General features: G+C 43.2%; 1 protein-coding gene across 1 annotated transcript in view; it reads left to right on the top strand.

Annotated features, from left to right (window-relative positions):
- thrab (thyroid hormone receptor alpha b) overlaps positions 1 to 23,414 on the top strand; it is a 261,868-nt gene that overhangs the window by 131,113 nt on the left and 107,341 nt on the right. Inside the window, exon 3 of the mRNA XM_063002834.1 lies at positions 5,859 to 5,922. The gene's annotated coding sequence lies outside the window, so the exon portion shown is untranslated. The remainder of the gene's footprint in view (positions 1 to 5,858; positions 5,923 to 23,414) is intronic.

Raw genomic sequence — 23,414 nt, 5'->3', positions numbered from 1 at the left:
ACCACCATATCAGTGCAGTGCAATGCTGAGAATGATCCACCACCCAAATAATACCTACTCTGTAGTGGTCCTGTGGTGGTCCTGACCATTGAAGAACAACATGAAAGGGGGTAACAAAGCATGCAGAGAAACAAATGGACTACAGTAATAAATGACCGGTACCGGTTCGTGACCCAGTGGGGGACCACTGCTCTATGGAGACAATTCAGCAACATCAGCTACCTTTAGCCTGCTAGTATAAATGTAGGGTTAGGGGTCAGTTTTGCACCTAGACTCTGAGTCTAGTCTTGCTAATACGTTAAGGATCTTACAGTCACTTGTATAACATGATGCAAACTGTCTCAATCATTATGTTCTTCAAAACGTTATTTTGTGTAGTTGCTGTGAAGTGTATTACTATTGAACCTAAAACCGGAAAATTCTCATCCACATCACGTAGTTTGGTTTTGCTCTGTACCGAATAGTTCTAATCTGCATACGCTAACAACATCAGGACAGGGACTGTTCATCCAGAGCGTTAGGGTTTGGGTTTGTATAGCAAGCAGCTGTACATCAGCCTAAGATCTAAATCTGCAGAAACTCCCTTGTGTCTGCTTTGATGAAAAATTGAACAGTGAGATGTACAGGATTGCACAATCTGGGTTGAACTGTGTCATGCATGTTGAATGTTAATTTTAAGCTTTGAAATAAAAGGCACTGTGCATTTCTAAGTATTTTAAGTCAGAGTGTCAAGCTAGGCAGTATATTTTGATCTTATCTTAAACTAACGACACGTTTACACGTTTAAATGGCTTTTTGGGTCTAAATGTATGGCCAGCTGATGTGTACACTTACTCAGACATTTAGTGTAACATTTCCCTGAGGGCACAACAAAGTACATTATTTTAATGCCAGGCATCACCTGAATTGACGAAAAACTATAAATCGATTCTGCAGCAGTGAACATTTTTTGAAAGATAAATCACATCTAACACTCTGGCAGGCTAATGGGCTGATCTAAAAACAGAAAAAAGAACACTACCTTTGACTGTTTGATGGTTTGTGTTGAAAACCTTCAGTTCCAGTAAAATTGAAATGCTAAATTACACTCTGACATTCGTGACATCTTTGTGGCAACAGTTTGTGGACAGTGTTGGATCAGCTGTTGAGGTACCTGAGTATTAATCAGACAGTTCAGGATGTACCCTGATTTTTCTCCCCTTTTTTCTCCCTTTTTTTTTAGCGCATCCAATTGTCCGATTGCGTCATGCTTCCTCTCCACCAATGCCTACCCCTGCTCTGATTGAGGAGAACGAAGCTAACCCACGCCCCCTCCAACACGTGGGCACCATGCTGTATGCATCTTATCACCTACACTTTGACAAGTGCTGTGCAGCTCAGCACTGTGTACGGAGAGACACACCCTGAGAGCACTATTTTCTCATCTCTGTGCAGGCGCCATCAATCAGCCAGCAGAGGTCATAATTGCATTAGTTATGAGAGAGAGACCCTATCCGGCTTTATCCCACCCATATCTGAACAACAGGCCAATCGTTGTACATGTGGCCGCTCAACCTAGCCGGCAGGCAGAGCTGAAATTCGATACGATGTATTCGAGATCCCAGCTCTGGTTCCAGCGTGTGTTTTTAACGCTGTGCCACCTGAGCGGCCCAAGTACCCTGATTTTTAACTTCCATCAACCCCTTTGTGATGAACTGGAATGCAGACATTGAGTCACACTCTGAAAGTAACTGGTAGCAAGCAGCAAAGGGGCACCCCACGCCCCCTTATTAACGACTATGGTTGTGGATGTCATATTTTAATGTCCACATACTTGTGTCTATGCAGTGTATGTTCTTATGCTATGATAGTTATTTAGTTTCAGATTTATTCACCAGCCACATAAAACACCTCAAAAAAAAGACCAAAACGTTTTGGACACCTGACCATATGTTTGTTGGACATCTTTCAGCCTTCACTCCACTGCTAGGGCTTTCCTTAAAGTTTCAGAGTGTATCTGTGGGAATTTGGTCATGGTTGTCACAACTGAACTTTTTGTCATACAGTGTATATATGTCTTGTGTGATGAATTAGAAGCTGTTGAAACACAGATGACAATGTCCACAGTCAAGCAGGCTTTACATCAACATGGGCTTAGATGCGGATGATGCTCTTGTCATTTTTTAGACTTCACATGAGCACGCACCTTAGAAAATCTAGTCAAACTTGCTGATTTTGAACCACTGATTTCTTTCCTGCATGGATGTAAAGTTGCTTGACTGTCAACAGTGTCGCCCATGACCGGTCAGCAGAGAGCATAATTTCCACAGTGACCGTGACTGCTGCTGGTAACAACAGTGTCTGAGTTCAGAGGAGGTTTAATCCTGGGCTTGGCTCACAAATACAGAAGTCACATGGTGTTACATGAACCTAGCCATAGGGGGACACACATCAGTGCACTTGTAGTGCTGGATCCAGCCTGGATAAATAGTAGCGTTGCTTCGGAAAGAAAAATAAATAATAATAATAATAATAATTACACTGCCAGAATCAGTCTGAGAATCCATATTTACCATATTTGCACAATTCAGACATTCTGACTTGTGGTCTGTATGTATTTGTTAGCAAATGTTATTTTTAATCTGGTTGCCAATGGTGAAAGACTTTTAGGTGATGCATCAATTCCAACACTGGCAAAGGTACCTAAATATACTAAATATTAGTTCTGTTTATTATTTAAAAGTTTCTTTGTGTGTGTGTGTGTGTGTGTGTGTGTGTGTGTGTGTGTGTGTGTGTGTGAATCATTCGGCTAAGTGATTGTATGAAGGTGTGTTAGATTGCATTGCACCTCAGCCCATGAATGCAGAGGCAAATCCTGCACGGACGAGATGACAGGCATTTCTGGAATCTGCTTGTTAATACCTGCTGCAGATGTTGGAATTTAGCTTAAATGGTTTGAGAAAAGCCTGAAGTATGGCACTCCTTAAGAAACGCCAATATATCATAAAGAAAAATCAGCATTGAGAAATCTTTAGGCTTAGGGTTTTGACATGGTTATTCTTTTTTTCTGGACTGATGTTACATAGCAGGTTCAAATAGTTTTAAATACCTGGCTGTAGTCTTTGAGCCCAGACCAACTAGCTTTTCATCACCTTTTAGCCAGCATGTATTTAATGGTCATGGTGGATTCTGTGTCTATCCAGGACAACTCTACATGACGTGGTAATGCACCTTAAAAAGGTATCAGCATTAGTCATTTACAGGACAATACTCACTACGTCACAAACACTCTAGGTAATAAGTCCAGTCTATGTTTTAAGGTGCAGGATGCTAGAGCACAACATGCTGTTCAAGAGAAATAACATTATTTTAATTAAATTTGCTGTAATAAGTGGTTTTAACCAAAAGACTTTACATGTGGATCTACATCACAAGTAAACATTGCGTAATCATTGTCCAGTAGCACATGGCCAGTTATGTTTGTGTGATAGGTGCTTGGGTGACACAGCAGTCTATTACACTAGTCCACCGCCTCTTGGGGGTAGGAGTGTGGTTGTATAGACCACTGAAGTCGTGTCGTCAGTTTGTAGTCCACGCCATGTTGTCATGCCCATCTTTGGTAACCCGGGTCTAAGAGAAATTTTGAATGGGAAAAATGAATGGAGATTTCGCAAATTGTCTCTCCTGTAGTTATAAAAAATGTTCCAAAGCTGTTACGTTTTGTTTTATGGAGATTCTTCTGTCTATTATCACTGGATCCTCTGAATTATGAAGTCGTTAAAGAATCAAAATACGAATAGCGCTACATGTAAGCTAATGCTACTGCGCACTGAATTGACGTCACTACTGTAGACTGGAAGCCTCTTCATTTTTTCTTTTTTTTTCTTTTATAAGCCTCTTAAATAACCGCACGAAGCAGCACGATTCACCAGTGTAACAGTGGAGTGATATTCACAAGTTTTAGTTTATATTTTTAGTAGCTAGCTACATTAAAGTAGAAAGCAAGGATGGTTGGGTGTTACGCCTTTGGTTGTACTCAGAGCCGTAGATAGAGAGAGTTGCGACACTCCTTGATCTCGCCGCTACGCGGTCACGTGGTTCATGTAACCCTCAATAGTTCCAAACAAACCCGGCGCTGTCATGTTCTCAAATGGGACAGGCAGCAGTAAATGAAATATTAAACGGCAAATAATAAACATTTGTACAATTTCTGGGTATTTTCAACTGCGTTTACATTTACTGCATCTGCTTTAATGTCAATTTGGTATATAAAGTGGAAGATTGATGTTTATAATGACTTGTTAATAGGTCGTTCTTGTTAACACACAGTACATTATATTAGCATACATTACATAATGCGATATCATTAAGTAGTAGAGACAATATACAGTATAGACATTAAAGTTTTTTATGTTTTGTTTTTTGCATAAACTAATCTTCCTTCACTTTCCTGAGGATTCATAATAATAATCATTTTGGCTAAACACTAAGTCATGTGCTGGATTCATAAGGTTTACCTGCACTGAATGAACAGATTGATAAACACACTACCGTACCTTTAACATTATAGTGCAGGTACATGAAATAGCATTAATTCATCTCTTACTTCATGAGTGATTAATAATTGATTCCTACATGTAATACATGAATGAATTCATTATGAATATGCACTAGTTCATTTTGTCTAATGTAAGTGGTGGACAAGGTACACAAACCATGTAGTTGAGTTAAAGTAGAGATATCCAAGGTAACATATTACTCCAGTAAAAGTAGTAGTAAAAGTAAAAATACTCTTTACCTCCACTAAAGTACTAAACTAAATTTACCTTCAAATGTACTTAAGTATGAAAGTAAAAGTATAATGATTTATTGTGGTTCTAATGTTTTATGATCATTTCTGTAACAAGACTCTTGATTAATCACCTCATTTTAGGTGAAAAGACTCGTGTGTCATTAATTAAGCTTAACTGACTAAGCTAAATTGGGTTATACCTATTAATTAAGATAAACATGTAACATTTAGTGCTGAGCAAATGCTAAACAATAACAGGATTAAGTATATTAATGACATTAAATTCATAATTGTTTTAAAACAAAGCAACATACAGCTAAAAATGTTTGATAAGTAGTGGAAATGAATGGGGCTCTATGGGTTGTTTGGAACTATACAGAGCTCCACAACCCGGAAGCTGCGCAGAAAAAATGTCCCGCCCCCGTTACAACAATTCCCTATGGGAGTGTCGCCACTCTGTTCTCTCTACCGCTCTGGTTGTACTCAACAAAAGCGGGCTGCTCATTCCGTCAATTCGATTGGTGTAGTTCAGTGACGTCTAATTAATGCGCAGTAGCACTAGCTTTCATGTAGCATTATTAGTATTTCGACCCTTTAACAACCTTGTAATTCAGAGGATCCAGTGATGTACAGGAGAAAAATATACATAGAACAAAACATATAGGGTTCTGAACATGTTTATTTAGCACAGGATGCGTTAGAGCCGATTTTTTGAAAACCCTATTAATTTTTCCCATAGGAAATTGTGCTTAGACCCGGGTCTCCAAATATGGGCATAGCGAGGACTACAGAATGACGCAGGACTTCAGTGGTCTATTGTCACCCTGTCCAGGGTGTTTCTGCATTGTGCCCAGCTTTTTCCAGTGTTTTTAGGACCTGCCTCAATAGATTATTAATCGTATAATTACCACCACTTTTCCACACATTTAAATACTATACATGTTAATCACACACTCGATATTTTATAGTTTCTCAAGTGAAGTGCTTAGATAGAGATTTCGAATCAAAGATGGCAGTGTATTATGAAAAACCTGTTATAAACCTATTCCTTTTTCCCTTCTTAAAATTTCTCTCTTTTTCTCGGTAGGGTGCTGAGATGTGCAGGAGTACTCTGATCTGAATAACTGGACTAACATTTCAGTACAACACTGGTAAGAATCAAAGCCACTGCATTGAATAAACTTTTATTGGGATCTACAGTATAGAGCTGCACAGTGTAAAGTGTTGTTTTGGAGAAGGATGTCTAGATGGGCAGCATTTTAGGGTCTCAATTACATTGTGCTACTTAGAAAGTGCAGGACAAATTATTTGGAAAGAAGAAAAACTTCAGACGGACTTGATAATGATTGTGTTTTTTTTTTTTTTTTTTTTTTTTTCTCTCAAAGATTTATCCCATATAATATTGAAATTATTGTACATTTTCTGAAGTGGCCAAGGCTCATTGATGCACGTGGGGAGCGAAGGCTGGCCCGTGTGGTCCGATCCAACAGACAAGCTACTGTAGCTCAAATTGCTGAAGAAGTTAATGCTGGTTCTGATAGAAAGGTGTCAGACCACAATTGAAATAAGTCTACGGATTTTTTGTGTTATCCCTGACTGTTTCAGTTTCTTATGAGGCATTGCATCTATTTAGAAAATGTGAAATGGTTCAATAAAATCAATCAATCAATCAATCAATACACAGTGCATCACAGTTTGTTGCGTATGTGGCTGCAAAGCCGCAGACCAGTCAGGGTGCCCATGCTGGCCCCTGTCCACCACTGAAATCGCCAACAATGGGCACATGATCATCGGAACTGGACCACAGAGCAATGGATGAAGGTGGCCTGGTCTGATGAATCATGTTTTCTTTTACATCACGTGGTTGACCGGGTGCGTGTGCGTCGCTTACCTGGGGGACACATGGCACATGGGACACGTACCACCTACCTAAGCATTGTTGCAGTCCATGTACACCCTTTTATGGAAACAGTATTCCCTGATGGCTGTGGCCTCTTTCAGCATGATAATGCGCCCTGCCACAAAGCAAAAATGGTTCAGGAATGGTTTGAGGAGCACAACAATGAGTTTGAGGTGCTGACTTGGCCTCCAAATTCTTGGCCTCCAGATCTAAATCCAATCCATAGAGGCCCCACCTCGCAACTTACAGGAGTTAAAGGATTTGCTGCAAACTTCTTGGTGCAAGATACCAAAGCACACCTTCAGGGGTCTGGGCTTCTTTGGCAGCAAAAGGGGGACCAACACAATATTAGGCAGCTGGTCATAATGTTATGCCTGATCGGTGTGTATCTGCATAATATGCATATATTGTCTAGAGTTATTGATATGAAGGATAATAGAAATATATCTTATAAAGAATTTATGATCTGAGGATATGGGATATGGATGATATAGAGTGTATATCATTAAGATGATATAGTGTGAGCCCTGCTGGGAGCTCTGGTCTCTCTCTCTATGATCCGCTGGCAGATATCCCCAAATAAGCGCCCCTGCTGAGAGACATCGGCTACTGAAATATGTGCCATAGCTTCATGCCTCATGTTTTCTGCTGAGAGATTCATGGTGTGCTTCTAGCATGCTGTTCGGGTCAGGCTGGTGAAACTAAAATAAAATTCCTCTGTGCTTTTCTGACCCCGGACCTGTAGGACAAAAACACAAAAAAAGTGTGGAAACCCCAGCGCTAGCTGTAAATCTCTGTGTGTTTGTCGACACTCGAGTCGTTCAGGTTTATGTGTGTTTTACACCCAGTGTTGCACCAGAATACTTTTCTTTCTTCTCTCTCTCTCTCAGTTGGACTCAGTTGGCAGTACAGAACAGAATTTGTAATGAGAGAATATCCTGGCTTTAGTCCACATACACAAGAAAAAGCTGAATTTAGCAAGTTTAGCTTTCAATTTATTTAGCATTTCATTTTATTGGAGGAAACAGATTAATGTCCTGCATGCTTTTGTAAAGTGCACATGTCCCTTTTACTAAAAGAGAGTGATGCAACACATTTGGAAGCATCTGGTAACCATATCAGCCTGGGCATTTCAATAATAGCAATACTGTGATTACACAGTTATACTTTTTTTTTGTCATCTGCCTGCAATTTAACGGTGGCTCGGTGGGTAGCACTGTCGCCTCACAGCAAGAAGGTCCTGGTCCTTTCTGTGCGGAGTTTGCATGTTCTCCCCGTGTCTGTGTGGGTTTCCTCCGGGAGCTCTGGTTTCTTTCCACAGTCCAAAAACATTGAATTGAATTGAGACACTGAATTGCCCTATAGGTGAATGGGTGTGTGTATGTGTGTCTGCCCTGCAATGGACTGGCAGAGTGTAACTGTGTGCCTTGTGCCCATTGAAAAGCTGGTATAGGCTCCAGCATCCCCCACCACCCCGCGACCCTAACTGGATAAGCGGTTAAGAGAGTGAGTGAGTGAGTGAGTGAGTGAGTGAGTGAGTGAGTGAGTGAGTGAGTGAGTGAGTGAGTGAGTGAGTGAGTGAGTGAGTGAGTGAGTGAGTGAGTGAGTGAGTGAGTGAGTGAGTGCAATTCAAAGTTTTGAAAAAGATCACTGTCACTTTTTCCACACAATGCCAAGTCTTGCTAAAATAAAAAATGCTATTATCCAAAAGGCAGAAGCATTATTCTCTCTAGTACTCCTGGTCACAGAGGGTCATGACATTGTTGTGAATCCAAAGGTAAATATAATTTTTTAAATATGTAAAATAAACAAACTAATTAATTGATAATAAAAAAATAAAAAAATAAATAAAAATACATTCAAAAAAATAATAATAAAACACCTCTGTTACTGAGTAAAATTTCTGTCCGACAGTTGGTCTAATGCCAAGTTCACACTATACAACTTTCCAAGTCATCAGATCTCTGTACAGTTCACACTACACAACTGGATCTCTTGTAATCGGGAGTTTTTTAAGTCGTTGTGTATTTCACACTACACGACTGATCGATGATAGGAGATCACACACTACACCATCTATCACCGGGAAGAATTGCAGGCAAATCTATTTGGTCTCCCAAACTACGTTTTGTCATGAAAACACACACGAGAAGTGATGAGGGGTTTAATGATACCACGTCCAAAAATGCACGTCAACAATAAGCGAGCGATCTGTTGCGAGTTGTTTGTGCACTGATGTGCAGCGTAAAAGCAGAGAGGAAAACTAAATGAATCCGAGTGGATTGGGCTACGTGACCGTCAGGGATTGTTCTGTTCTGTAGTGAGTTGGAGGTTAATAAATATTTTTTGCAATGCAGCGTAGGTATTATGGTTTGGCGTAGACTGATAGAAACTATTTTATGCCCCTGTTCACGTTTTTACACTCCTCCCCTGGGTCTTCCCCTCACTCCTTATCCTGTGTTTTCATTGGCTGTAGTTCGACATAGAACTCGCTGACACTCGCAACCTGCTTGCAACACCTTTCACAGTAAACGATTTTGAGTCTGCGACAGGTCCAGATACTTAACATGCTAGATATTTTTCTTGAGTCGCGAGTCGTTAAACAGTTCACACATAGCGATCGAGAGCCGAGTTTTTTGATTTTCGAGTGAACGCCTCTGATCTGCCACCTATCAGGTAAGTGGAGCTGATAAAATGGACAGGGAGTGTAAAAAGGAGGTGGTTTTAATGTTATGGCGGATTGGTGTATATAGGAAACATTCCACATTAGTGGGTAGAAGGTAATGGTGCTGGTACAGTCAGAACCTGCGGCAGTGCTTCTCTCTAGGGCAGTGCTTTAGTGGGGAGGGTGGTCGTGGTAGGATTGTAAACGTAATACTGATGTTGTAGTCATCAGGCCCTCACACTACAGACTCAAGATGTGTGTATGTGGGGGGTGTGCAGACTCGCTCGGTTACAGCAGTACATACTTAGCACCCCATAAATCTCACCTGCCGTCAGACCCCCAGAGCCTCCCTGGTCCCAGCACGTCAACAGGAAGTGGATTTAGTAGTGCTGCAGTGTACGTAGGGTGGTTCACTCATGCATAGCCCTGATCCAGCAGTGGTCAGATCCGACAGGTCAGGCTTTGTACGGTGGAGTCGAAGTGGAATGGGATTAACTGCCCGTGCCCAGAAAAGCAGGTCAGTTTGACTTCATGGCAGTGTTTCTTCTGTCTGATGGTGCCACAGAGGTTTTATGAGGTGTCAGAGTCCAGGCTCCAGATTGAGCTTCTGAGCACTAGAGGCTGAACGCTGCTGTTTGATTAGACGAGGGTGTGAAATATTACAACACTCAGCAGCAGCTGAAGTGACCGTGTGCTCGACATAAATGCGTATTGATTTCATTTAACCAGTCTAAAATGTGTTTATTAAAACTCAGAGATCTGTAACTCATTCAAAACCAACTGTCACTAAATTAGTTACACTGAAAACGACATTAAATGAATATATTAAGATTTATTATTTTTTGCATTTTTTTCTCAATTTCCCCCCCAATCCAGTCGTATCCAATTACTCGACTGCATTTTGCTTCCATTCTGCTGGTGCTAATTTCCACTCTTGATCTGAGGAGAGCTGTGACTAACAACCCCTTTCCCAACTTCATGATGCTGCCACCGCCATGCTTCACTGTAGGGATGGCATTAGCCAGGTGATGAGCGGTGCCTGGTTTCCTTCAGGCGTGATGCTTGGTATTCAGGCCAGAAAGTTTCATCAGACCAGAGAATCTTGTTTCTCATGGTTTGAGAGTTCTCTAGGTGCCTTTTGGCAAACTCCAAGCGGGCTGTCATGTACCGTCTGGCCACTCTACCATAAATCATAGGCGTGATTTGTGGAGTGCTGCCTGGATGGTTGATCTTCTGATAGGTCCTGCATCTTTTCACCAGCATGAGACGAGTTTATATGGTCTGATCTCGCGCACGGAGAGTCACACTCTGATCTCCCATCATCCCCGTCTCTGTGCCGGCACCATCGATCAGCCAGAAGAGGTCGTGATTGCATCAGTTGTAAGGAATTCCCTCCAGCATCCCACCCGACAGACGAGCCAATCATTGTCCGTGTAGGCGCTCAGCCTGCCGGTAGCAGAGCTGAGATTGGAACAGTTTTGGTGTGCTAGCGTGTTTTACCGCAGCGCCTCTTAAGCACCTGGTGCTTTACCTAATGGATGATTCAGCTTCTAAGAAGCTTAATTAATAAAATGATAAAATAAAAAGTAAAAATGATAATATATTAAATAAAAGTAAAAGAAGTTAATCAATACATTTTATTTTGGATTTGAGTATGAGTGAATGACTGAATGTGTCAGTAAATAAGTGAATACATTAGTGATTCACTGAATAAATAAATGAATAGGTATGTAAATACGTAAATAAGAATGTAATGCCCTGGCAGGCTCTGGCAGGATCTGGCAGGCATTGGACGCACTCAACAGCTCAGGTTTATGAGGTGTCGCAGTACAGGCACCAGATTGCACTTTCGAGCACTAGAAACAAAAGAGTGAACGTCAGAAAAAAAGAAGAAAAAACAATACAGCCGCTCAGGTGGCGCAGCGGTACAGTACGCTAGCGCACCAGAGTTGGGTTCCTAGATACATCGTATCGAAACTCAGCTCTGCCTTTCCGACTGGGTTGGGCGGCAGTATGAACAACGTTTGGCTGTTGTTCAGGGTTAGGGGTAGAGTCAGAGCATAGGTCCTCATAACTGGTGCAACTGCGGCCCCTGCTGGTTGACTGACGGCGCCTGCACAGGGCTGAGGAATAACATTGAGGGGGGTGTGACCCTCCGTGCCCAGTATCTCTTGGTGTATGAACTCAGCTCGTGCAGGTGAAAAATGCAGGCTGTACTGATTGCGTGCCGGAGGGGGTGCAAGTCAGTTGAGAGTCGTCCTCAGTCGGCAGCAAAGGGTCAAACCAGTATAGAGGACACAATCAGGGTAATTGGACATGACTAGAATAGGGATAAAAATTGGGGGAAAAAAGTGGGAAAAAATAGATAATAAAAAAAAAAAAAGAAAAGACAATCCAAAGAGACCACAGAATGCAAAATAAAAAAGAGAAGAAATGAAGTGACAGACGCGTCTGCAGGCCGGTGGAGTTCCTGCATCGCTCTGTAAACCTCGAGCGCAGTCATGCTGGAACAGAAAGCGTTCTGGTCCAAACTGTTGCCACCAAGTTGAAATTTTATGTGATTGATTTTATACAGCTGTTATCACTTGTAATATGATGGGGCAGAAGGTGGCTGAGTGCTAGCACTGTCGCCTCACAGCAAGAAGGTCCTGGGTTTGATCCTCAGGTGGAGCGGCCCAGGTCCTTTTTGTGTGGAGTTTGCATGTTCGCTCTGTGTCTGCGTGGGTTTCCTCCGGGTGCTCCGGTTTTCTCGCACAGTCCAAAGACATGCAAGTGAGGTGAATTGGAGACACTGAATTGTCCATGACTGTGTTTGATACTGTATACTGTTGTAACCAAAGTGTAAAACATGACGTTAAAATACTAATAAACAAACAAACAAACATGATGTAATATGATGACTCTCTTTAGCTGCTCTTTTTAATGGTCGCCACAGTGGATCACTTGTCTGCACATTTGTTTTGCCATCGTTTTTACGCCGGATGCCCTTCCTGACACAACCCTCCTATTTATCCAGGCTTGGGACCGGCACTGAGAGTTGACCTAGCTTCACTTCTATGCACCTTCTGTATTTGTGAGCCCAGCCTTGTATTTGTTTATTTATTTATTAGGATTTTAACATCATGTTTTACACTTTGGTTACGTTCATGACAAGACAGGTAGCTACTCGTTACACAAGATTCATCAGTTCACAAGTTACGGACAATTTAGTATTTCTAATTCACCTCACTTGCATGTATTTGGACTGTGGGAGGAAACTGGAGTTCCCGGAGGAAACCCACACAGACACTGGGAAAACATGCAAACTCCCCACAGAAAGTACCCGAACCGCTCCACCTGGGAATCGAACTCGGGACCTTCTTGCTTTGAGGCAACAGTGCTACCCACTGAGCCACCGCGCCGCCCGCCTGAGACTTGAACCCTGGGACTCAAGCACTGCTTTTATCAGTTGCATGGCTCCTACCATTGCGAGACATGAGATCACTAGGTGTACTTATTTTATAGTTATTATAAAGTTGTGCAGAGTGTTCTGGTGTTGACTGTGTCAGTGTAGCATGGCTGTGACCGCGTTCATGTTCTGGGTTGGGTTGATCACCTGCATGCAGACATTGAGCTGCTGGAGCATATCTCAAACAGAAACCAGCTTTCAGCACTCACTAACAAACTCTCAGGCACACAGAGTACCTCCGACAGTGCCTCCCTCAAGAAAATCTGGAGTTACAGGTCTGCAGCTGGGTTAGATCTTTTCACTCTAAGCTTTCTGGATTTTCCATTTTTACCACAGACGACCGCACCTTTATCTTCTGTCTGATAGTGATCGATTGCTTTAGTGGGCCCCTGCTCTTCCCCCTGCCCCCCTGTCTCCCTCTTTAATGTTAACATGTGGCTGCTGGATCCTGCGAGACGCACATCACCTTCTGTATCCACTCCAGTAAGTCTCTCATCAATGTATTTTTTTAAATGGATATACAGCAGGGCTGCCCAAATGATCCTGTCACCTGTGAGCCAGGTCTTCTCATGTAACATCAGTGCCTGACCTGTCAGTGCTTTAGGAGTGAGATATCCGACAAGCTTACAATAGGTGTCCACAGTGAACGCTATAGTATGTGTGTATATACAGTGTATCACAAAAGTGAGTACACCCCTCACATTTCTGCAAATATTTCATTATATCTTTTCATGGGACAACACTATAGAAATAAAACTTGGATATAATTTAGAGTAGTCAGTGTACAGCTTGTATAGCAGTGTAGATTTACTGTCTTCTGAATATAACTCAACACACAGCCATTAATGTCTAAATGGCTGGCAACATAAGTGAGTACACCCCACAGTGAACATGTCCAAATTGTGCCCAAATGTGTCGTTGTCCCTCCCTGGTGTCATGTGTCAAGGTCCCAGGTGTAAATGGGGAGCAGGGCTGTTAAATTTGGTGTTTTGGGTACAATTCTCTCATACTGGCCACTGGATATTCAACATGGCACCTCATGGCAAAGAACTCTCTGAGGATGTGAGAAATAGAATTGTTGCTCTCCACAAAGATGGCCTGGGCTATAAGAAGATTGCTAACACCCTGAAACTGAGCTACAGCATTGTGGCCAAGGTCATACAGCGGTTTTCCAGGACAGGTTCCACTCGGAACAGGCTTCGCCAGGGTCGACCAAAGAAGTCGAGTCCACGTGTTCGGCGTCATATCCAGAGGTTGGCTTTAAAAAATAGACACATGAGTGCTGCCAGCATTGCTGCAGAGGTTGAAGACGTGGGAGGTCAGCCTGTCAGTGCTCAGACCATACGCCGCACACTGCATCAACTCGGTCTGCATGGTCGTCATCCCAGAAGGAAGCTGACGCACAAGAAAGCCCGCAAACAGTTTGCTGAAGACAAGCAGTCCAAGAACATGGATTACTGGAATGCCCTGTGGTCTGACGAGACCAAGATAAACTTGTTTGGCTCAGATGGTGTCCAGCATGTGTGGCGGCGTCCTGGTGAGAAGTACCAAGACAACTGTATCTTGCCTACAGTCAAGCATGGTGGTGGTAGCATCATGGTCTTGGGCTGCATGAGTGTTGCTGGCACTGGGGAGCTGCAGTTCATTGAGGGAAACATGAATTCCAACATGTACTGTGACATTCTGAAACAGAGCATGATCCCCTCCCTTCGAAAACTGATGGCCTCATGGCAGTTTTCCAACAGGATAACGACCCCAAACACAACCTCCAAGATGACAACTGCCTTGCTGAGGAAGCTGAAGGTAAAGGTGATGGACTAAACCCAATTGAGCACTGTGGGGCATCCTCAAGTGGAAGGTGGAGGAGTTCAAGGTGTCTAACATCCACCAGCTCCGTGATGTCATCATGGAGGAGTGGAAGAGGATTCCAGTAGCAACCTGTGCAGCTCTGGTGAATTCCATGCCCAGGAGGGTTAAGGCAGTGCTGGATAATAATGGTGGTCACACAAAATATTGACACTTTGGGCACAATTTGGACATGTTCACTGTGGGGGGTACTCACTTATGTTGCCAGCCATTTAGACATTAATGGCTGTGTGTTGAGTTATTTTCAGAAGACAGTAAATCTACACTGCTATACAAGTTGTACACTGACTACTCTAAGTTATATCCAAGTTTTATTTCTATAGTGTTGTCCCATGAAAAGATATAATAAAATATTTGCAGAAATGTGAGGGGTGTACTCACTTTTGTGATACACTGTATATATATATACAGTGTATCACAAAAGTGAGTACACCCCTCACATTTCTGCAGATATTTAGGTATATCTTTTCATGGGACAACACTGACAAAATGACACTTTGACACAATGAATAGTAGTCTGTGTGCAGCTTATATAACAGTGTAAATTTATTCTTCCCTCAAAATAACTCAATATACAGCCATTAATGTCTAAACCACCGGCAACAAAAGTGAGTACACCCCTAAGAGACTACACCCCTAAATGTCCAAATTGAGCACTGCTTGTCATTTTCCCTCCAAAATGTCATGTGATTTGTTAGTGTTACTAGGTCTCAGGTGTGCATAGGGAGCAGGTGTGTTCAATTTAGTAGTACAGCTCTCACACTCTCTCATACTGGTCACTGAAAGTTCCAACATGGCACCTCATGGCAAAGAACTCTCTGAGGATCTTAAAAGACGAATTGTTGCGCTACATGAAGATGGCCAAGGCTACAAGAAGATTGCCAACACCCTGAAACTGAGCTGCAGCACAGTGGCCAAGATCATCCAGTGTTTTAAAAGAGCAGGGTCCACTCAGAACAGACCTCGCGTTGGTCGTCCAAAGAAGCTGAGTGCACGTGCTCAGCGTCACATCCAACTGCTGTCTTTGAAAGATAGGCGCAGGAGTGCTGTCAGCATTGCTGCAGAGATTGAAAAGGTGGGGGGTCAGCCTGTCAGTGCTCAGACCATACGCCGCACACTACATCAAATTGGTCTGCATGGCTGTCACCCCAGAAGGAAGCCTCTTCTGAAGTCTCTACACAAGAAAGCCCGCAAACAGTTTGCTGAAGACATGTCAACAAAGGACATGGATTACTGGAACCATGTCCTATGGTCTGATGAGACCAAGATTAATTTGTTTGGTTCAGATGGTCTCAAGCATGTGTGGCGGCAATCAGGTGAGGAGTACAAAAATAAGTGTGTCATGCCTACAGTCAAGCATGGTGGTGGGAATGCCATGGTCTGGGGCTGCATGAGTGCAGCAGGTGTTGGGGAGTTACATTTCATTGAGGGACACATGAACTCCAATATGTACTGTGAAATACTGAAGCAGAGCATGATCCCCTCCCTCCGGAAACTGGGTCGCAGGGCAGTGTTCCAGCATGATAATGACCCCAAACACACCTCTAAGACGACCACTGCTTTATTGAAGAGGCTGAGGGTAAAGGTGATGGACTGGCCAAGCATGTCTCCAGACCTAAACCCAACAGAACATCTTTGGGGCATCCTCAAGCGGAAGGTGGAGGAGCGCAAAGTCTCGAATATCCGCCAGCTCCGTGATGTCGTCATGGAGGAGTGGAAAAGCATTCCAGTGGCAACCTGTGAAGCTCTGGTAAACTCCATGCCCAGGAGAGTTAAGGCAGTTCTGGGAAATAATGGTGGCCACACAAAATATTGACACTTCAGGAACTTTCACTAAGGGGTGTACTCACTTTTGTTGCCGGTGGTTTAGACATTAATGGCTGTATATTGAGTTATTTTGAGGGAAGAATAAATTTACACTGTTATATAAGCTGCACACAGACTACTTTTCATTGTGTCAAAGTGTCATTTTGTCAGTGTTGTCCCATGAAAAGATATACTTAAATATCTGCAGAAATGTGAGGGGTGTACTCACTTTTGTGATACACTGTATATATATATATATATATATATATATACTATTTACACTCACTCTGTGATCTTGGCATAGCAGAATGAGGACTGGCAGAACTGGTTCAGACATAAAGAAAAGATTTCACTTTCTCAAATAACCTCTTTATAACAGCGGGGAGCAGAAATCTCCGATAGCATGACACGTCAAACCTTAAACCATCATGGCTTACAACAGCTGGCCCATGTGTTTTTGTGATGTGTGTACACTTGAGCAATAATGGTAGCCCAAAACCCTTACACATTTACATCCTCTCACAGAAATTAACACACCACAGAAACCCCGGACCCGGTTACCACACACATGTACATGTCACACGCACACACACACAGAATGAAACTGAACAGACTTGCTAAAAAAGGAACAGCACATAATGTACAACTGCAGGTCCCCCCCCTCTTAATATGAACTTTCTATTGATGTCTATAAACTGTGCTCTCTCTCATTCTTTCTTTCTCTCTCTCTCTCTCACTGTAAGTCCTTTGTTTTTGGCATTCTCTTTTGCAATCACTTATAACAGAATAAGCTCTTCTTTTAAAAGCCCTGTGTTAAAAGCTATGGAATTCTGGAGGCTCTGATGCCACATGGGGCTCACAAATATAGAAGGTGCATGGTGGTACAGAAACCAAGCCATTATGGGAGGGTTGCATCAGAAAGGGGAACCAGTGTTCCAAAAAAATAAATATAATAAATAAATAATTAATAAATAACAATTATCATTATTTTATTAATAATAATAATAATAATAATAATAAATAATAATGAATAAATAACAATTATCATTATTTTCATAATAATAATAAAAATTAATGAATAAATAACACATCATTATTTTCATAATAATAATAATTATAATAATAACTAATAAATAACAATTATAATTATTTTCATAATAATAATAATAAATAATGAATAAATAACAATTATCATTATTTTCATAATAATAATAATAATAAATAATAACAATTATCAATAACAATATTACCAATTATCAATAACAATTATCAATATCAATAACAATTATCATTATTTTTGTTTTTATAATAACAATGATAATAATGATAATAATCAGATCAATAAGTAAACACATGATTATGTGGACAAATGATCTGCTGTAGTGAGTTTTTTACATTTAAAGACCTAAATGTAAATTTTACAAATGTTCATAAGTAGTGACTATACAAATGATGTCATCTAAGCCAGATTATAGATTTCTAATATTAATTCATGGGCAGCAGGTTGGACTTACATATAATGTTGGTACCTCACAGATCCAGGTACCCCTGGGTTTAATTCTGAGCTGATTTTGGCATTGTTCTGCACATGGTTTGGAATGAGATGTCAATCAAGCTCATGATCTGGTGTCCATATACTTTTTATTTCAGCGATGTGTTTGTTTCGGTCACCAGTTCAGCACTAACCGTTCGGCTGTCACCATACCTGGACTGCTGAGGGCCCATCACCACCTGGACAGTACTTATGGCTTATGTGTAGACTGTAGCTGGGTTACATTTTGAAGTAGCTTGGTCAGTACTGTTGACTGATTATAAGCATGCACGTGTGGTAACTCAGTTTTTCACCACTTGTAGCTTCTCAGTGAGGCTCCTGTGTGATCACACACACAAGACTAAGTGGTCAGTGAGGCATGCTGAGTGGTATTCCTCATTTATCTAGCCATCTCTTTCTTCTCTCTACTCATCCGCCCTCACCCTGTCTTTCCCTCTCAAGCCCTCCTCTGCTCATTCACTACCTGCATTCTCTCACAGTACTAAAACGAGAAACACTCCTCTCATAATCATCATTTATCATAATTATTTGAGTGAACCCTGTGTGCCCGTTCTTCACCAGCCTGTGCAGCTTGAAGAAAACAGACAAGTTCCTGTGTGGAAGGATTAGACTCATTACATAGAAGCGAGTCTGAAATTCCAGACGCCGGTGGATAGCTTTCAACTTTCAGCCTCACCAACAGGAAAAGGAACAAAGCACTCATTAGTGTTTCCCCGCTTCTGTTTCCTTACCCTGCTAACCGGGTGTAAACTGATGGTTCGACTCACGTCCAACCTACACGCCTTATACAGTGCACAAAGACCAAGTCAAAAGTTTGCCTACACACGTAAAGGACTTGTATGTGGTAGCAGTTACTGTGGCTTAAAAAGCGATACACAATCTCAGGACATTATGAGTGCAGTCACTGCAGATTTCAATAACATCTGACAGAAATGGAATGGTTGGCACCAGAGATGGGGACTCGAGTCTGTGACCCGAGTCCAAGTCGCACGTAAGTCACACACACAGCGACTTCAGACTTGGACTCGTTTCAAATTACTCGAATTCGACTCATGACTTGCAAAAAAATGACTCGTAAACAACAAGTCCCTACCGTCAACATGTGTTAACATTAGTTACATTGATGAAGCGTCGCTTCCTACTCCCTACACAGTTTGAAGTTCACTTCATTTGAACATTTTCTTTACCTTTGGATTGGAATCTCACTTGGTGGAATACCCTACGTAGTGCACTTCACAGGAACAGTTTGCGTTACCCTACATAGTGCACTTCATAGGAACAACTGGGGTGAATGGAACGCTTCTACAGAATTGGCGCTAATGATTAAAAGTTAAGCTAAGGTAAGCAATGGTTATGATTTTTTTTGCTGTGTTTTGGAGTTTGGCCGCTGTGCTGTGATTTATCGAGCGCTTTTGTTTTGCAATGAAAACAAAACGTATCAGTTTAAGCTTTTAACTGGTACCTTCTTGTTATGGAAATTACATTCATTTGCACAATGACTAGGAAAGTTAAAAGCACTAAGTAAAACGGCAAAATACAGTCGTTAATCTGTTGTTGTTTTTTATCTGAACTTACATATTATTTGTTTATTTGTATATTTCCAATATATGTTTTGTGTATATTATACTCGTGACTTGACTAACTCTAGCCTAAAGATTCGTGACTTGACTTGACTTTAACTCTAGCCTAAAGACTTGTGACTTGACTCGGACTCTAGCCTAAGTCTTGTGACATGACTTGGACTCTAGTCTAAATACTTGTGACTTGACTCGGACTCTAGCCTAAAGACCCGTGACTTGACACGGACTCTAGCCTAAGGACTCGTGACTTGACTCGGACTCTAGCCTAAAGACTCGTGACTTGACTCGGACTCTAGCCTAAAGACTCGTGACCTGACTCGGACTCTAGCCTAAAGACTTGTGACTTGACTCGGACTCTAGCCTAAAGACTCGTGACTTGACTCGGACTCTAGTCTAAAGACTTGTGACTTGATTTGGACTCTAGTCTAAAGACTTGTGACTTAACTCGGACTCTAGCCTAAAGACCCTTGACTTGACTCGGACTCTAGCATGGTGGTGTTGTGTTAGTGTGTGTTGTGCTGGTATGAGTGGATCAGACACAGCAGCGCTGCTGGAGTTTTTAAACATCGTGTCCACTCACTGTCCACTCTATTAGACACTCCTACCTAGTTGGTCCACCTTGTAGATGTGAACATCTCTGGTTGGCACGCATTCTTTGCACACATGTGCCATTTCTGACTGGAGGTGTCTCACTGGTGTGACACTGTTCCAACCAATCTTGGCTTTGATGTTTCTTTAAAATGCCACCCACCTTCCTCCAACGTCAATGCAAATGCCCAAAGACAAGCAAAATCTTAAATGTGAAACCTGAGTTGGTGCGCTGATTCCAGCTTTATCTTCTCACTCATACCATCTTCAGTTGAATTTTAGGTCAGATGCAGCATGCAGGATTCCTCTGTCTTGTTTTTTTACGTTGGCTTTGGTCCCACCTTCGCTTCCTCATGCCGCTCTTCTTGGTATTTATCTGACGTTTCATCAGTAAAGATCTATAACAGATTTGGAAATTAAGTGTAAATCATTTTTGTTGTCTGTGTTGTCAGTGTTATGACAGTTTATCTTGACCCAGTACATTTTCCTGTTCTAAACATGAGTCATTCTATTGCCAGTACCACAGAAAATCCCCGAGTGATGCAGCTTATACTCATACACTGAATTTTCCACTTATTATGTCCTACATGCTTTTATGTACACTGATCAGCCATAACATTAAAATCACCTTCTTGTTTCACTCACTGTCCATTTTATCAGCTCCACTTACCATATAGAAGCACTTTGTAGTTCTACAATTACTGACTGTAGTCCATCTGTTTCTCTGCATGCTTTGTTAGCCCCCTTTCATGCTGTTCTTCAATGGTCAGGACTCTCCCAATACCGCTAAAGAGTAGGTATTATATGGGTGGTTGATTCTCAGCACTGCAGTGACACTGACATGGTGGTGGTGTGTTAGTGTGTGTTTTGCTGGTATGAGTGGATCAGACACAGCAGCCCTGCTGGAGTTTTCAAATACTGTGTCCACTCACTGTCCACTCTATTAGACACGCCTACCTAGTTGGTCCACCTTGTAGATGTAAAGTCGGAGACGATCGCTCATCTATTGCTGCTGTTTGAGTTGGTCATCTTCTGGACCTTCATCAGTGGTCACAGGACGCTGCCTATGGTGCGCTGTCGGCTAGACTTTTTTGGTTGGTGGATTATTCTCAGTCCAGCAGTGACAGTGAGGTGTTTAAAAACTCCATCAGCGCTGCTGTGTCTGATCCACTCATACCAGCACAACACACACTAACACACCACCAGCATGTCAGTGTCACTGCAGTGCTGAGAATGATCCACCACCTAAATAATACCTGCTCTGTAGTGGTCCTGTGGGGGTCCTGACCATTGAAGAACAGCATGAAAGGGGGCTAACAAAGCATCCAGTGTTAGGATCCGCCAGCACTTACCTTTTATTTTCAGGGTTTCCCAGCGTTTTGTTTTTATTCCGGTTTGTATTTTGTTTTTCTCCGTTTTCTTTAGTTTCCCCGATCGCTTTTGTTCTTGGTGGTGGTTTGCGTTTGTTTTCCCGTTTTGCTCCCTTCTCCCCCTAGCGGCCTGGAGCGGTACTGTTTTCGGAGGTTGCTGCGGTTCCAGCCAATAGATCGCTGGAGGGCGGACCCCACACACACCTGCGCCTCATTCCTCATCTCATCAACTCCTGCATTTAAACGCCGGCTTTTCTCTCACTCGTCGCCAGATTGTCTGCTTGCCATACGACCTTCTCCCCGTTCCTGCGTTCCTGCCGTTCCTGGTTCTCCTGTGTTCCTGCCGTTCCTGGTTCTCCTGTATTCCTGCCGTTCTTGGTTCTCCTGCGTTCCTGCCATTCCTGGTTCTCCTGCCATTCCTGGTCATCCTGCATTCCGGTTCATCACTCCTGGTCATCAGTCCGCCCTGCAGTTCCCCGGCGCTTCCAGTACCGCTCCTGCCGCTCCCCTCTCGTTTTCTGTTATCTTTTTGGTTGTTTGTTTTGGTCGTTTATTTATTATTTGTTTAAATAAATATCGTATTATCACTTCTGGGTTTTGTTGTTTGTGCACTCGCCTTTGGGTTCCCCCCTAGTCCTTGGTGGGTTATTAACTAACCCTAACAGTACAATCTGGCCACCATGGAACCCACGGGTGCACAAACGGTTGAGGGGATCCTTATCCGCCATAACCAGATGCTGGGGACACTCAGCCAGCAGCTCGCTGACTTGACCCAGCAGGTAGTACGTCTAATACCTCCTAATCCTGTACCTCTTGCTCCTTCCCAGGTTCCGGTCGTACCTCCGACGGGTCCCGTGGTTCCAGGGTCCTCCGTGGAAACACCTGTCCCCAACCCCGAGCCCTTCTGTGGAGACCTGGAGAGGTGCAGAGGGTTTTTGTTCCAATGCGAATCCATTTTCCGTCAGCGTCCCACTACCTTTGCCACCGAGGCCAGTAAGGTGGCCTTTATTATTGGTCACCTGAGAGGCAGGGCCCTGACCTGGGCCGAAGCGGTACAGTCACAGACGGACCCTCGAGAGGGCTCGTTTGTTGACTTCCTCGCCCGGTTCAGGACAGTGTTTGACCACCCGGATTATTCGGGGAGTGCCTCTTCCCGACTATTTTCCCTGCGCCAAGGTTCCCGGTCCGTGGCTGATTATTCTATTGAGTTCTGGACCTTGGCCGCCGACTCGGGGTGGAACGACGAGGCCCTCCGGGAGGCTTTCCGGCAAGGTCTCATCGACTCCCTGAGGGATGAGTTGGCGGCAAGGGACGAGAGCCCCGACCTCCACTCCCTGGTAGCTCTGGCCATCCGCTTGGATAACCGCCTCCGCAGCCGCCGCCATGAAAGGGCGGCCAGAACCGGTTCCAGGCTACCTTCCCCTTTGACCTGTTCGAGCCCCTCAGAGCCCTCAGGTGCCTCCAGTGTTGCCCCTATACCCTTAGTACCAATGCCTGAACCCATGCAGTTGGGGCGTGCCCGGTTAACCCCCCAGGAGCGGGCTAACCGCTTCAGGGCCGGGCAATGCCTTTATTGTGGTCAGGCAGGCCATATTCTCCGGGCATGCCCTGTCCGGCCAAAAGAGGGCGCCCGTCAGTAGCCGTGGGGGTACTGGCGGGCGACTCTCAGCTATCCCCCCTCCCACAATTATCCCAATCCTCCCAGCAACGCCACCTCCGCATGCAGGCAACCCTTTGTTGCCATGGCTGCTCGGTCCCTCTCCAGGCCTTGGTGGACTCGGGTGCGGAGGACAACCTGTTAGACGAAGGGCTGGCAAGTCAGCTGGGGGGGACCCTGGAGCCCCTGGACCCTCCTATCACTGCGCGAG

The sequence above is a fragment of the Trichomycterus rosablanca genome, chromosome 10 (assembly GCF_030014385.1).
Source record: "Trichomycterus rosablanca isolate fTriRos1 chromosome 10, fTriRos1.hap1, whole genome shotgun sequence".
Lineage (NCBI taxonomy): Eukaryota > Metazoa > Chordata > Actinopteri > Siluriformes > Trichomycteridae > Trichomycterus > Trichomycterus rosablanca.
This window is presented reverse-complemented; position numbering and strand designations above follow the sequence as displayed.